Raw genomic sequence first — 17,186 nt, forward strand, 5'->3', positions numbered from 1 at the left:
AAGCTGGAATTGTCTAGAGCCCTGAATCATAGTGGTAGAGATACATCATATATTTATACATAGGTAGATAGAGAGAGGTCTATTTAGATGTATATGTATGTAGACAGATCTATCCACATAGATATCTATATCTATACAAATATAGTCTTCACTATTAGAACGTAAATTTAGTGGGTAAAATTGTTGGTGCCGGAACATTTAGCAACAAATGAGGGTTTATCGAGTTCTTCAGCAAGGGAGGCCTCAGCCTCAGTCAAATTCCTCAAGGAATAAAAAAGGACAAAGCTTATATAGGCTTCAGTTTAGACGGGAGTAGCTCAGAAGTGGACAGAGTTTGTTGCTAGATGCTTGTGGAGTAGGAATAGGCAACCCCTTACTGGACAGGGCCTGTGGCTGGGCTGGTAATGGGAAAGACTCCTTTAGGTTAGCTGTCTCTTTTAACCCCACCCTAATAGATAGGCCCGTCCTGTAAGGAAACTCAAAGAGAGAGTGGGAGCTGCAGCCCAAGCAGAGTCAGGGCTAAGACAGAAGACCCGCAGACAAAATGGAGTCGCTTTAGCTTTCTCAGCTACCTCCATCCTCTTGAGGGCAAATACTGTTTTCAATCTTTCTTTGTATGCCCAGGTCTTAGCACACAGTGTATGGCACAAAGTAAAGGCTTTATAAGTGCTTGTTGATTGAGAACCCCAATAATTCCCATCCTTCCCCCTGAAGAGTTTGGGAAGTAAGGTGACTGAACTTATTTGCCCGCCGGGGGCAGCTGGGTAGTACAGTGGATAGAGTACTGAGCCTGGGGTCAGGAAGATCTGAGTTCAAATCCAGCCTCACATACTTCCTAGCTGTGTGACCCTGGGCAAGTCACTTAACCTTTGCCTTTTTCCTCATCTGGAAAAAGATGATAATAACCCTGTCTTCCTTCTATGGTTATTGTGAGGATCAAATGTGAAAACATTGGTAAAGGGCTCAGCATGGAGCCAGGGACATAGTAGGTGCCCTCTCCCCTTCTCTTCCCTGTACTGTTATATATATATATATATACCGTGTTTCCCTAATAATAAGACACTATCTTATTATTTTTTTGGACAGAAAAACACCAGAGGGCTTATTTTAATGAACATTGACAGCAATTTTAATAAACAGGTAAATGTGAACAAAAAAATGTACCTTTATTCAATAAGCAAATCACTGGGGAAGAACAGGATGACGCGCTCACTGCTGCAGCTCTGATTGGATGCAGCTCAGAGCACGGCGTGCGTTTGGGGGGGGGAGTGCATACAGAGGGTACCATAATGTAGCATGTAGCGCAGGGGATCACCTTCACTACAGTAGCAATCTCAATAGGGCTTATTTTCGGGGGAGGGCTTATTTTAGAGGAATCTTACACAGTAAGGGGAGGGCTTATTTTCGGGATGGGTCTTATTATCAGGGAAACAGGGTATATATAATACAGCATGCATTTCTCTTGTCCAAAAAGGTAGCTTAGGAGATTTTGTCAAATACTGTGCTGACAACTAGATATATGTTGTATGCAGTATGCTTTAATTGACCATCTAAGGTATCTTATTGATTAAGAATATAAAGGAGTTTTGTTTTATTCCCCCTTTGGACAAGGGTTTGTTCTTAATGTACCTATGCTAGATCTTACCAATCAAAACTTTCTTTTATAACTGTACAGAAGCCATCTCTTTTACTAAAGATTATAGAATCTTAGTAGAAATTAGCACCAGGCTTGCCAGTCTGTCATTTCCAGATTCAACCCGTTTGTTTTTCCTGAAAAGTCAGGTTATTTTTTTAAAGCTCATCAATAGTAATTCTATGATCATGTTTTTTCTAATACCCCGATGTGTAATTCATTTAGTCTTGGATACTTGAACTCATTTAAAGCATTAAGATGCTTTGTGACTGTCTTCTCACCTGTCTGAGGCTTCAGTTTGTGGTAAACAATGTTCTATCATTTGTACATCATCCATTTTTGATAGATTTTTCTCATCTATTAGAGATTAACAAAATGACAACAATGGCCAGTATGTACCTGCCACTTTACTTCTGTAAATAATTTATACATGTTATCTCTTTTGTTCCTCACAGCCACCATAGTGTTCTGCTGTCCTAGCTCTGGCTGAGATAGGTTCTATTATTCACATTTTACAGAGGAGCAAACTGAGGGTAAAAGAGGTAAAATAACTTTGAAGGGACACATGACTACTGAGTGTCTGAGACAGAATTTAAACCCTATTCCTTATGCCACCTCATTCTCAGCACAGAGATTATTGCATATTGACACTTTTTTCCTTTTTTTTCAGTGTACCTTAAGCCAGGCACTAGGTGTGAAACAATGAAGGCAATTCCCAGGCAAGGCATATCTGTTGGAATGTCATCCAAGGAACAGCTTAAAAAGGATCATATCTGTAGTTCCAAATTTAAAAAAGCCTGGGAATGTGATATTAGATTAGAGTACCAGGAAAGCAGTGATGAAAAACAGTCTCAGCAAGTTATAATCAACCACAGAAATGCTTCTACTAAGTTTAATGCCAATAAATATAACAACTTTGGGAAAGACTTCAACCTAGGCCCAGTCAAGTTCCACATAAAAGAATACATATGGGACAGAGTCTGCAGAAATGTGATACACATAGGAAGAACTTCAAACAGTGTTTAGATGAAAGTAAACATATTGGAATCTTTTTTGAGAAGAAGCTTTGCAAGTGTAATCAATGTAGGGAGGCACTCAGTTGCCATTCAGACATTATTCAATATCACATGAAAGATACTGAAGAAAAATCAAATAAATGTTATGAATGTGGAAAAGTATTGTTTCCAATATTGTTTTATTCTACACTGGGGAATTTGGGTTGAAGAAGAACTCTTTCAATATAATGGATATGGTAAATCCTTTAGTTGGCATCAGCATATTACTGAACAGAAAAAAATTCTTATGGGAGAGAATCATTTTAAATATAATGATTGTTGGGAATTGTTTAATCATCCTAGATGCCTTCGTAACCATAAGAGAATTCATACTGGAGAGATACACTTTGAATGTAGTGACTGTGGGAAATGTTTTAGTCAGCATACTGAGCATAAGAGACTTCATACAGGAGAGAAACCCTTTAAATGTAATGAATGTGGCAAATCATTTAGCTGGAAGGAAAGGATTACCACACATAGGAGGATTCATACTGGAGAGAAACCCTTTGAATGTAATGAATGTGGGAAATCCTTTAATCTCTGTGGACACCTTGATAGCCATAAGAGAATTCATACTGGAGAAAAACATTTTGAATGTCATGAATGTGGGAAATGCTTTACTTAGATTAGAGACCTTATTAAACATAAGAGAATTCATACTGGAGAGAAACCCTCTGAATGTCATGAATGTGGGAGGTCTTTCAGCAGGAGAGAATGACTTACTACACATAAGAGGATTCATACTGGAGAGAAGCCCTTTGAGTGCAATGAATGTGGGAGAACCTTTAGCAGAAAAGAAAGGCTTACCACACATAGAAGGATCCATACTGGAGAGAGACCCTTTGAATGTAATGAATGTGGTAAGTCTTTTAATCATCATGGTGAACTTACTGCACAAAAGAGAATTCATACTGGAGAGAAACCATTTGAATGTAGTCAGTGTGGGAAATCTTTTAATCATTGTGGAGACCTTACGAAACATAAGAGAATTCATACTGGAGAGAGACCCTTTGAGTGTCATGAATGTACGAACTCTTTTAATTGTCGTAGAGAACTTAATAGACATAAGAGAATTCATACCAGAGAGAAACCCCTTTAAGTGTAACGAATGTGGGAAATGCTTTAATCATCATGGAGGTCTTGCTAGACATAAGAGAATTCATACTGGAGAGAAACTCTTTGAATGTAGTCAGTGTGGAAAATCCTTTCATCAATGTGGACACCTGACTAGACACAGGAGAATACATACTGGAGAAAAACCCTTTGAAGGTAATGAATGTGGCAAATCCTTCAGCTAGAGGCAACAGCTTGCTGCTCTTAAGGGAATTCATCTTGGAAATACATCTCTTCAGTGAAGTTAGAAGTACTTCTACTTCCAGTTGAGGGAACATTGAGTTTAGATTTAGAGAGAGGACCAGAATTTTAAAATCCTGCTCTGTCACTTATTTGTGATATGGGGCAGGTCATTCAGCCTCTCTAGGCCTCAGTTTCAATACCCGCAAAATGAGGAGGTTGAATTAATTAATATTTAAAATCTCTTCCAAGCACTAAACTCTATGATCTCAGAATATGGACAATCCTTCAGCTAGCATAAGGACTTTATTGAAAGGATTCGTACCTGAAAGAAATACTTAATATATTGATTATGAAAAGTTCTTTAGATAGTATTCATGCCTTAATAAACATGAGAGTATTTATAGGTAGGAGAAAGCCTTTATAGAGACCAGCAGTTTTACTGACTTGTGAATCACCTCAAAAATGACATTTTATACTAAGAGTGTAGAACTTCTCTATGTTGTGATACTGCATTGCTCAGTTTTACTTTCCTATTTAAATTTCCATATTGTAGTGTAATGGACACCGAGATATAACAGGACAGCTAGGCCAATTATAATTTGATAGGAGTGTTTATTAACCGGCCGGGACTGCCTCTCAGACCGAAAGACAGCTCCGAGCTTTCTGTTAGACATAATTTTATAGACAATGTGATTGCTGCAACAGAATATGTTTCTAAGGGGTACAATGTCTTTAGCATTGTGTCTATTGAGGCAAAAACATTCTCATTATTATTCTTATTAAGGCAAAGCATTCCCAGTATTATTTCTATTCAAGAAAAACATTCTCAGTATTATTCTTATTGAAACAAAGCCTTAGTATTATTTCTACTGAAGCAAAACAGACCTGAATCCGTGGGAATCTGTGGCATGTTTTAGCAACACAGGTGAAACATTTCTTTACTATTGGACCCTATTAGGTGGTTTCCAAGGAACCCAGTAGGGGTCCCCTCTAGCAGATTTAGGGGGCTCTAGTGTATAATTTCTGGTGGGCACTTCAGTAGGCTAGTGTTTCTTTTAACTTCTGGCTTTCTCATGAAATATAGGGAAGGGATGTACCACATACCCTGAGCTCCTGAATCCTTAATTGTCCAATGTGCAAGGTTAAGGAGGGAGAATTTCATCTGGAAACACACAGAAAGGCGCAAGTTCTGAATAACATGCTTAGGTATCCATCTTGTATGAAGTAGCCTCCTTGGAAGAGCCCAGTTGTATCCATAAGTATTCCATTAAGTCCCTGAGGTTATAACAACCTCTCTTCTGAGTGGGTGAGGAAGCACAGAGCACCTGGTATGGTGGTCCTGGTTGCCACTGGTGCATTAGTGATTTTGTCAACATGGCCCATGGGGCCTCTGGTAATCGGGTTCCTAGGGTCTGGAGTCATGTCTGATAATTGTATAATTTATATTATTATATTATTATAATATTATATATTATAGTAAATTATATAATTATATTATATTATATTATTATATAAATAATTGTATTAAGACTACATGTCCAGGGCTTAGAGTAAACTGCACTTATAGTATGTTGATTAATGAGTGTTTTGATAAATGCCTAAACTAAATCCTGATACATTCCATAACTGCTTCTAGTGTAATCACTACATTACACAATTCAAATTGAAATGATAAATGACTTATCCATACAGTTACTATATCCTTTGTTACCATTTTGTGAAACTTTTAGCCTTAACATTGTAAAGTTTATGCTGGAGAGAAACTTTTTGAATGTAGTGACTGGTTTAAGTCCTCAACCGCAACTCCTGCCTTACTCAACGAAAGAGCATTCATAGAATCTGTTTCAGAGAATCTGAAGTAATCAAGTTGAACCCATTAGCATTGCTTTTCACTGTACAGTGATGTTATTATGACCATCCTGTCTCTCCTTAGAAGGGGAATCACCGTCAGAAAAAGTCCCTTCAATATTTAAATAGCTGTAATTGTCAGGGAACTTTTCCTTACATCAAGATTTATTCTGTCTTTCCACAACTTGTAACCATGGCTCTTGATTCTGCCCTCTGGGACCAAGGAAAGAAAGTCTCTTTTTCATAATATATCCCACCTTCCCACACTCTGCTGGTAGCTTTAACAGATCCTGATAAAAAGACTTTCCAGTTTACTCACCATCCTGGTCACTATCTTATGGATGTATCTAAAATATGATGGCTAGAACTGAATACAGTACTCCAGATGTGGTCTTACCAAACAGAACTATTAGCTCCTTTTTTTCTTGACCCTCTTATTTCTTTAAACGTAGCCTAGCATGCCATTTTATTTGTGTGTGAATAGAAGATGACAGATGTGAGAGATATTGAAGGGACAGAATTGACAAGGCCTAGCAATAGCCTGGATATGGGCGTTGAATGGAAGAGGTTCTGATGACCGACCAGCAATCATTCATCAGGCACTTGCTATGTGCCATGCACTATGTTAGAGATACAAGCTCAGAGGATAAAACAGTCTGCTCACCAAGCTCACATTCTAATGGGAGGCTCTTAGGCTGTAAGCATGCATGATGCCCTTCAAAGAAGTAGGCGTGTAAGGGATAAGGTCATGAATGAGTTCTCTTTTTGGACATGTTGAGTTTCAGGTCTCTTGGATATCCAGGTGCTGGGCAAAGGCAGCTGCATGGTGGAGTGGATAGAGGAACAGACCCACAATCGGAAGGATCTGGTTCAGTCCCACCTAAGACACTTATTAGCTGTGAGGTTCTGAATAAGTCAAGACCTCTATCTCAATTTCTTTATCTGTAAGATGGAGATAATAAAAGCACCTATCTCCCAGGGTTGTTGTGGGGATAAAATGAAATCATGTTTCCAAAGCACTTGGCACGCCTTAAAATACTACGAAAATTCTTATTATGTCAAGCAGCCGCTGAAAGTGTATAAGGAACGAGAATAAATGATGAAGGCTGGATTGTGTAGAGGTGATAGCATGGTGTGATGGGAGGAGAGGTGAATCTAAGCCGAGGACCTCAGTTTGAATTCTGGTTATACCTCCTACAACTGTGTAACTGTGGGTAGCTCTCTGAACGCTTAGGGCTTAACTTCCTTATTTGTAAAATGAAGGGGTTGGACTAACTAACACACTGCTCTGGATCTGTGATTAGTGGCCACAAGGCAGCAAAAGGACATTTTATAAAGGGGAGTCTACATTTCAATAGGCACATACAATAGGATTTGAAGAGGGAGGGGCTGCTTACAGGTAGGGAGATCAGAAATGGTTGAAAGTAATGAAAGCACTGGGCCAGGGCATCGCTCCTTTCCCACTAAAGGGACCTTCACTCTGGGCTCACACTCAAAGTCTAGGTTCATTCCTGGGCAGATCTGGCTCCTAAAAAAGGGCATATGGACTTTTCCTCATGAATTCTGTCACTTTACATCCCAATCTCAGAACTTTAGGGAAAATTGCTTAAAACAAATAATAATTAGCTTTTGTGTAACACTTAAGGCTTTCAAAGCATTTTGCAAATTCTATTTTGTATCCTCACAATAACTCTGGGAGCTGTGTCATGATTATCCCCATTTTTCAGCTTAGGTTTTTGAGGTTGGTAGAAGTTAAGTGACTTGCCTAGGATCACACAGAAAGTGTGTGAGGGAAGATTTGAACTTGGGTTTCCTTGACTCTGGGCAGCTAGATGGCGCAGAGTATGGGGCTGGAGTCAGAAAGACTCATCTTTGCAAGTTCAAATCTGGCCTTGGACACTTACTACATGTGTGACCTTGGGCAAGTCACTGAAACCTGTTTACCTCAGTTTCCTCATTTGTAAAATGAGCTGGTGAAGGAACTGGCAAACTACTCCAGTACCTTTGCCAAGAAAACCCCAAATGGGGTCACAAAGAATTGGAAACAATTGAACAACATTTCCTGTCTCTTTCAAGGGCACCATCATCATCCCTGTCACCCAGGCTCAAATTTTCAGTGCCATCCCCGACTCCTCTGTCACCCTCACTCTACATAAGCAATCCATTATTGAATCTTGCCCTTTTTTATGCCTCTGGGGCATCCCTCCTATATACCCATTTCTCTTCACTCACAATCTTAGTTCACTTGGGACTATTATAATAACCTTCTAAGGGATCTCCTTGTCCCAATGTCTCTACTCCAGTCCACCCACCACTGAGCCCAACTCACTATAGCACTTCTGCTGTTACCTCCAGCATCAAATATAAATTCCTCTGCCACTTAAAACCCACCATAACTTGGTCCCTTTCTACCTCAACAGTCTCTTTCACATACACGGTCTATAATCCAACTATTTGCAGCTCCTGGAACATGGCGCTGGAATGCATTGCCCTCTCACTTCTGTTCTTGGTTTTCCTAGCTTCCTTCAAGACAGCTCTAGGCCCACTTTCTGCAAAAGACCCTTCCCAGTTCCCCATTACTAATAGCCCCTTCTCCCTTAGATTTCCTTCTCTCTACACTGTGCAAATCTTATTTCTACCTAGTTTAAAATAATACTTCTCAAAGGTAAGGACTTTTTCCTGCCTTTTTTTTTTGTATCCCCAGAGCTTAGCACATTGCTTGGCACACAGAATGGTCTGAATAAATGTTGACTGACTGACAAATGCACATTACTGTCAGTGCTGCATTGTCCGGCTTCCTCGTGGTCCGTGTCTTATGTCTTATCTCACCAAGCCAGGTGAAAGAGTGGGCTCCTGTGAGTGGTCATGTTCTCTAGGGAAACTGTTATCCTCTCACTAGTCAGATCTGGCTGAGAGACCCAGGAATTGCCAACCTCTCAAAGTCCTCAAGTTGCTTCTAAGTCTGGGAAAGTCTGTGGGAGCTGGTGGGACCACCAAGTGGGAGTATGAAGAGAAGAGGGTCCAGGACAAACACCCGCAGCTAGTGGATTTGGCACAGATGAAGAAACACAAAGACTGAGAAGGAGGCAGGCATTAAGCAATGATCAAGTGCTTACTGTTTGCCAGCAGCTGTGCTAAGCACTGAGAATACAAGTGGAAGCAAAAAGAATGACCCCTACCTTTAAGGAGTTTATATTCTTTATTTCCCTTTTTTCTTTACTTTTTTTAGGAGTTTATATTTTAATGGGAAAGATAGCACATAAAAGAGAACTAAAGGGATGGGGGGTGGGGATGGTAGCCATGTTGGGGCATGGAGGAAGAGGAGAGTGAATCATGGCTAGCTTGAGCCCATCTCCAAAATGGAGGCTCCCAGGAGGAACTTAGGAGCGGAAGAAGAGGCTGGCATGGTAGAGTGGGGTTCCGAACTGAGAAGGCCCCAAATGAAAAGGGAGGTTCTAGGTCAGAGGTAGGGAGTCTGTGGCCTTGAGCCCATATGTGACTGTCCAGATCCTCAAGTGCAACCGAATCCAAACTTCACAAAACAAATCTCCTCAATGAAAGGATTTGTTCTGTAAAACTTGGACTCTTGTCAAACAGCCACACCCAAGGCCCTAGAAGGCCACATGTGGGCACGAGGCTGCAGATTCCCCACCCCTGTTCTAGGGTGAGAAGGTCACTGAGTTGTGACGGAAAAGTCTGGAAGAGTCAAAAGCACAGCAGGTAGGAAAATGAAACATGGCCAACCTGGGCCCACCCCCAAAAAGAGGCCCCCCAAAAGGAACTCATCAGTGGGAGGATGGGGCCAGCATGCCAGAATAATGTTCCAAAGTAAGAAGGCTCCAGGAGCTGAGGGAAGGCATGGGCTGAGAAGACAGCTGTTAGGGTGGTGAAATCGGGGAGTCAGAGGAATTACGGAAGAAAGAACAGGGAGGAAGAGAGCCAAGGGAGAGCAGAGTCACAAAAACTCAGGGAGGAGGGCATGCCAGAAGAGGTAATCAGCTGCTTCAGAGAGATGGAGGAGGGGGCCACTAGACCAGTGCAGGAATTGGTTTCGTTTGAGTATAGGTATTTGTTACAAGGACTTTGCTCTTTTTAAATTGCTAGTGAGAGTGGGAAGGAGAGAAGGTGGATTTCAAGGACATTTAGCTCATGATGGAGAAGTGCAAAGGGAAATGGAGGGACCACCTCCAGGGAAAGGAGATCTTCCAAGTGAAAAAGACCTAAGCCATTTCCCTGCGGTATATGAAGCCCTCTGAGAGGCCTCAGTGACTGCTCAAGGGACAGAATAGGGAAGGGATGAAAGAGCCATCAGAATTATGTCTGAAAAAGCAATCTACCCTTATTGGAGATGGAATTGAAACCCCACCCCCTGCCCGGGCCTGCAGTGTCCCCCCTCTTCTAAGACGGCATGGTTCAGCAAAGACGGTACGGTTCAGCAAAGACGGTTTCTGGAGGTGGGGTACTCAGCACTTGTCAGAGGAATGATAAAGAGCTGTTATGTTGGCACTGAATAGTCCCAGCAGCCTGAGGGAGGACTGAGAAGTGGAAAGCCCAGATGACAGGGTGGCAGTAGGTCCAGTTCTGGACCTTCTTCATGTTTAAGCAGGTGCCCTGACTTAGAGGCAGTGGTTCAGAGGAGCCAGTAAGGAAGAAAGCTCTGTTGTGTGAGTGCAGTTGATGACTGCTGTCTTGGTTGAGTTGATGTGCTCAGGGCCATGTCCCAGGTGGACATTAACTTCACCTTAGTGACAGACGAACAATATTGGCAGCCCTGTGCTAGTGAGAGTCTGGCCAAGGACCAAGCAGATCATGTCAGACTGATGTCTCACAGGTGAGTGATCTGATTGGCATAAAGAGCACCGTCAGGCAGAATTGCCTTGTCCTTAGTGAAGGGGATCACAGGGTCACACCCTTGTCCGAAGCTCTTCAACATCTTCCGTCTTACTAAAGTCATCTGCCTGGTGATTCTGTTCAGCAGAGGACTCAAGCTGCCTCTGATAGGCATTGACATGCCTGCAGACAGCAATATGTGGGAAGAGACACTGGCAAAAATCACCCATTTGTTCTGACCCCAAAGGAGACAGCCTTCGATTGTTCCATAATGTAGGTGAGGATGTCTGCCATCCCTCCAGGCTTCCTGACATGCCAACCATACAGCTCCCATCCCTTGGGGTATTCCCTCTTACTGGATCGATAGCCATCGAGGCCCAGTTGAGCAGACATGCCCCATAGTATTCAGGGATATTGGTAAACAAGGCACACGAGTGCTTCCCAGGAGACAGATGGATCTTCACAGGCAGAGGACCAGTGGGCTAACAAAGGAGGCAGGATGTCAGGGCTGGGACCAGTCACGACCTGTTTGTGAAGGACATACGCCTGAGGGAACCAGGCAAGCATGATCTTGGTTATAGCATTTCCATTTAATAATAGAGTCCTCCTGCAGCCTTCTTACTAGTGGGGCCATCATGCATCCCCAACTTTAGAGGAAGGGTGATAGTATAAGTCTTCATCATCCATTTAGTAGTAACTGATGCCCAGTAACAGGCAAGCTGCTGTTTTTAAAAGTGATATAGGGAGTAGCTGCTTCAGAGACTCCTGAGACCTAAAGTACTTATTTACAGAGACCTCCAGAATTGTGGGCCCCAGAGGATTTTAAGGGCCCAGGGAGAGAGACTTCTGGATGGCCCACTTTGGGTCCTCTAGGGCTGCAGCCTGTTCCAGACTTTACTTGAAAGAAGCCCACTGGTGGGAGACTTAGAAAATGGGAGCCACCAGAATATGAGGAGTCTGAAACCCATAGTCCAACCCTCCTCTGAGCTTCCTTTTTAGACTGTAGGCAAGCAAGCATCACTAACTTGCTCTGGCCTATATCCAAGCTCACTTGGGTTCTCACCATTCACTGTATTCCCCCAAACTTGGCTGAGCAGGCTGAATTTTGAATTTCCTTAGAGTGTTCCCCTCAAAATCCCTTTTGTTCTCCTGTGGTCCACTATGTAATATAGAGCTTCTGCTACTGTTTCTTCCTCCTACCTGGTCAACATGTCATTAATGTAGTTCTAGACCTAGAAACGTTTATTTTTTTTTAATTGAATCTATAGAATGTATTCAAATCTGCCTTCTGGACTCTGAAAGTAGGAGGGAGGGTTCAGACAGTCTTGGAAAAGGGTGGTAGAGACAAACCATGCATAGGGTTTAAGCCATAGGAGCCATAAAAAGGCAAAAGTGAAGTGAAGACAAAAGCTCTATGCAGCCTACTCGGATTGACTCCTGGTCTGCTCCATTGGTGATGTCAAGGATGGTTACAGCCATCAGCATGATGACAATGTGAAGCTACCTATCGTCCACCATAAGCCACCATGTGCTCACTGCCCTCGTTAGCAGCCAAGCAGGGTCATTGGTAGGGGAGTTTGGGTATCAGATTTCTCTGGCCTTCAATTCCAAAACGAGGGAGGAGATAGCTTTTACTCTTCTCACACCCTGGTATTGTTTAGTTTTAACCACACCCAATGAGTCAGGTAATGCTGTTGTTTTCCATCTGGCCCTACCCATAACAACCAGCACAGAAATGACTTTAAGTCCTGAAAGGGATGCCAATGTCCAAGGATTCATGCTATACATTCCCACAATGCATTCACCCTGACTGACCACCAAAATTGTAATCCAGATGGAGTCATACACCCACCTCTACTTAAAAAAGGATGTCCATTCCCTTGGTGGTCTGCCCTCTGAGTCCTTGTATGGACCCACTGGGATTCCATTAATATGAAAATAATCTGACTGCTAGTGTCTGGCAGCCCCTTATACATTTAGTGACTCCTCCCCACCTCCTTTTCAGACCCCTGAGACTTGGGCATATGTCCCAAGTAAGATCCAAGATGGGTATAATAAGGACCTGGGATCCCAATGATTTTCCAGGAGTCCTCAATAGTATGGAGAAAGGCAAGAGTTAAAGCAGTGGCAGAATTCTGTAGTCAGCGATGCAGCTAACATCTGCTGTAGCAGGACTACAATTAAGATCAACTGAGGAGCTTTTCAGATCTGTTTTTTATATATGATCTTTTACCTTTCACAGGCATCTGGGTGAATGTTGCCAGAACTTAACTTGAGTACCCACAAATGCAATGAAGCTAACTCGAAGGCGTAGGAAAGGGCAGTGTGGAAGGATTTCAGATTCTGAAGCTGGAGGAAGGTGGAGAGGATGAATGTCACATATTGGGGAGAAAAAGCTTCGAAGGCAGAGTCTGGACTTGTATAACCTCATCGTCTTACTTTTCTGAGGGGCTGTTAACATTTTAGCCAAGATCTCTCTACGGAAATAATACGTGGTTTGCCATTTCCTTATACACCTCATTTTACAGATGAGGAAACTGAGGCAAACTGTTCCGTGACTTGCCCAGGATCATGCAGCTAGTAGGTGAACTGAGGTCTTCCTGACCCTGGGCCCAGTGCTCTGTCCATGGCACCACCTTGCTGCTGTTGCTCTATCCATACATTTCCACTAGTTTCAGATCTGTCTTCCCTTTTGTGGTTAAACTCCTCTTAACTCTATGGTCTGGTTTCCGACTTGATCATTCAACCCAAACTACAAAGTTACAAATGATCTAATCGCCATATCTAAATCCTCACCCTACTGAATCTCTCTGAAGCCCGTGAAGCTGAATCTCTCAGCTGCTTCCTCCTCCATACCTTCTCTCTAGGCTTTTCTGCTGGTTCTCCTCCCTGTTCCAACATTCCTTCTCAGTCTTCTTTGCTGCATCTTCACCCAGGTCAGGCCAACTAACCGAGAGTATCTCCCAATGCTCTGTTGTGTGTCCTCTTCTCTTCTCCCTCTCTACTATGTTCCATCAGCTTCTGTGGATTTAATGATCGTTTTTATATCAATGATTCCCAGATCTACTTTTTTCCCAGCCGTCACCTCTGTGCTGATTTCCAGTACTGCATCTCCAGCTGCCCCTTGGGTATCTTTAACTCGATGTCTCATAAGTATCTTACATTAACCATGTCCAAAACAGAACTCATTGTCTTTCTGCCCCACCCTTCCCCTCTTCCTGACTTCCCTGTTATTGTTGAGGGTGTCACTGTTCTCCCAGATACCCAGGCCCTTCATAACCCAGCCCCCACCTACCTTTCTGTTCTTGCACCTCACCCCCTCCTCATTTCTCCCTTCTGGCTTCCTTCAAGTCCCTTCTTCACCAAGCCTTTATTGTAGTCTCTTAATTAAATTCCCCTTAATTATAGTGCTTTCCCTCTGTGGATTCCAATTTGTCCTGTTCGTACATAGTTGTTTGCATGTTTGTCTTTTGCCTTTCTTCACCTCACCAGACCTTAGCGCAAAGCTGGGCACATAGTAGCTACTTAATCGGTGTTTGATTCACCATTAAAACATTGCAAATCAAGTTTTTGCTTTATATATCTTGATGTCCCTTTTACTCCCCCAAATGAATTTTTTTTCATCTCCTCTCACTTAGTTTAAACACCACACTATAAAGAACTTTCACTCACATTGTGGAGATCAGGCTAATGCTAACTGTTTAATATGCTTTACTCATGTATTTTCCAGTATTTCTTTTTTTTTGAATACTAAAGGAACTGAGTATTATATGAGCTTAGAGAGGGATGTTAGTTGGGCTCAAATAAGCAGCAAAGGCCTCTCAGAAGTTTCTTTGAATCATGCCCTGGAGATAACTGGCTGGGGTTGGTAGGTTTTGATTGTCTGGGAAGAAGGGAGTTATCATTTTATCTCCTGGAGACAATGTGGAGTCTGGACTGACTATGGAAGGCCGTTCCTGCTAAGGGATATCAAGAGATAAATTCAGATTGTGGAGAAGCATAAAGCACTCTCCAAAAAGATTTTATTTCTACTTCTGCAAAGAGCTTATCATTTACCTGGGCATTGGAAGCAAGAATACCCCATCTTAAGAGAAATATGAGAAGGCACATTGGGAAGTCTGTGGTCTGTTGAGAAAAGACAATATTCTATGCAACACTATTCACAGAGAACAAATTGATGTGGTCTGTGAAAGGAGTGTATTGAGAAAAAAAAGATATTGATGCTGATCATTAGGAGACTGTGGGTTGGGATTGAAATTGGACCTTTGAGGAGATAGAACAGTTTATGTATGAAGTGGGCTAGCGTTTAAGTGAGAGACTAAGTTCATGTAGTATAGGTTAATAAAAACAGAAACATGAATTTGTAATGGAGCTGGCCTTTTGTGGTCTGTGTTTTTATGCCATTCTTTTTTTTTCTTTCCTGCTCAGGACCCAGATGATTTAGGGAACAATGGGAACCCAGATTTGCAACTTCGTGAAATAGGCATTGTTGGAATTAAAGCAGAAGCATATATAAAGTATAAATGTTAAACATATGTAAAGTAGTCAGCCATGGACAGCAGGCTATAGAGCAGGAGTTATTAATCATTTTTTGGGTCAGAGACCCCTTTGGCTGCAATCTAAGAAGCCCTTCTCAAAATAGCATTTTGTTTGTTTTAATTTATGATTCAAGGAAATCCCAAATATCAGTTACAGATAAGTGAGAATAAAGATGTATTTTTTCCTATCCAAATTCATAGACCCCAGGAGATCTGTCTACAACTTCCTCAAAATTAAAAAATATTGTCATTGAAGAAATATAGTACAATCCAAGAGTATGTTGCTTTTTGTGTGTGAATTGTGGGTGGCAGAGAGGGAATTGATGAGGCAGAACATGTAGAGTGGGTGTTGGAGAATACGAGGTTAGATCATGAAAGAAGTTGGGCTGGAAAATGGAGCTGTCCAGTTTGAAATGTATTAGCAAGAAGCAGTGGCATGAGATGAGGGCCAGGCTGTGTGATGGCTGAGTGTGGAGCAGGGGTGAATCATAGGGATGTCAGTGAACCATTTGACTGTTTAGTGCCGTATTATAAATATTGAAGTTAGCAAGAATGTGCAGATAAAATGACAACCAGGTGAAGTTATCCAACAATACAAGGGTCACTCTTAGGAAAGGGGAGATGGTGATTAAGGTGATGCCATTTGCAGAGAGTGTGGACTCCAGGTTACCCATGCCTTTAGGGTGTGAAGAATGATGGTTCAAGTCAGTCTCTTCTTTTCTCTCTCTTTGCTACTTCTCCTGGTGATCTTATCACCTTCCATATATCTCTGTTCTCATAATTGTCAAATCTGTCTGTCCTGCCCCAACCTCTCTGCTGACCTCCAATCTCACATCTCCAGCTGCCTTTCAGATATCTCAAACTGAGTCCAGTAGACATCAGTATGTCCATGGACTCATTACCTTTCCCCTTCTGCACTCCCTTCCCCTATGTTGCATTTCACTATACAAGGCAACACCATCCTCCCATTCTCTCAGGCTCACATCCTAGGAGTCAACCTGGACCACTCACTCTCTCTCCCCACCCTTATTCAATATAGTACTCAGGTATGGCAGTTTTGCCTTTGCAACATCTCCCATCCCCTTCTCTTCTCTGACATTGCCCCCACCCTGGTGCAGATCCTCATCACCTAAAGCCTGGACTGTAGTAGCTACAGGAAGGTCTTCCTGCCTGGAGTCTCTCCCCACTCCATTCCATCCTCTGTTTAGCCACCAAAGTGATTATCCTAAAGCACAGTTCCAACCACGTCCCTTCCCTACTCAGTAAGCTCCATTGGCTCCCTGTTACCTCCAGGATCAAATATACAACCCTCTGTTTTGCATTCAAAGCCCCCTCCGACTTTCCAGTTGCACCTTGCTCCCTGCCACATACTTTTCAGTCCAGTGACGCTGGCCTCCTGGCTGCTCATAACTGAGATACTCCCTCTCGAGGCTCCAGGTGTGTTATCTGGTGGTCCCCCATGTCTTAATGTTCTCTCTCCTCAGCTCCACCTACTGACTTCTCCAGCTTCCTTTAAGTCCCAGCTAAAATCCCATCTTCTAATAGAAGCCTTACCCAGCCCCTCTTAATTCTAATACCTTTCTTCTATTAATAATTGCCCATTTATCCTTTAATATAGTTTGCTTCATATGTGTGTGTGTTTGTTTGCATGTTTCTCCCCCCCCCCCCCACCATTAGATTGTAAACTCCTTGAGGGCAGGGACTGTCTTTCACTTCTTTCTGTATCCCCAGCACTTAGCTCAATCCCTGACATAAAGTCATTAAAAAATGTTTATTGGCTAATCGATTAATCCCAGAAGCATTTGTTAAATGCTTACTGTATGCCAAGCACGGGACATACAAATACAAGCAGATTTACAATCTCTGCCCTCAAGACAGCTTACTTTTTTTTTTTTTAAGCAATCGGGGTTAAGTAGCAGGCTCTTACTTGCTGAGCCACCTGGCCGCCCCTAAGCAATTGGGGTTAAGTAACTTGCTCAAGGTTAC

At 42.3% G+C, this 17,186-nt stretch overlaps 1 pseudogene; it reads left to right on the forward strand.

The window, feature by feature from the left end:
- LOC138161370 (zinc finger protein 184-like) overlaps positions 1 to 17,186 on the forward strand; it is a 47,391-nt pseudogene that overhangs the window by 17,267 nt on the left and 12,938 nt on the right.

Source organism: Petaurus breviceps, unplaced genomic scaffold, assembly GCF_028583685.1.
Source record: "Petaurus breviceps papuanus isolate PSGF00001 unplaced genomic scaffold, PetGlider_PUasm1.0 185, whole genome shotgun sequence".
Lineage (NCBI taxonomy): Eukaryota > Metazoa > Chordata > Mammalia > Diprotodontia > Petauridae > Petaurus > Petaurus breviceps.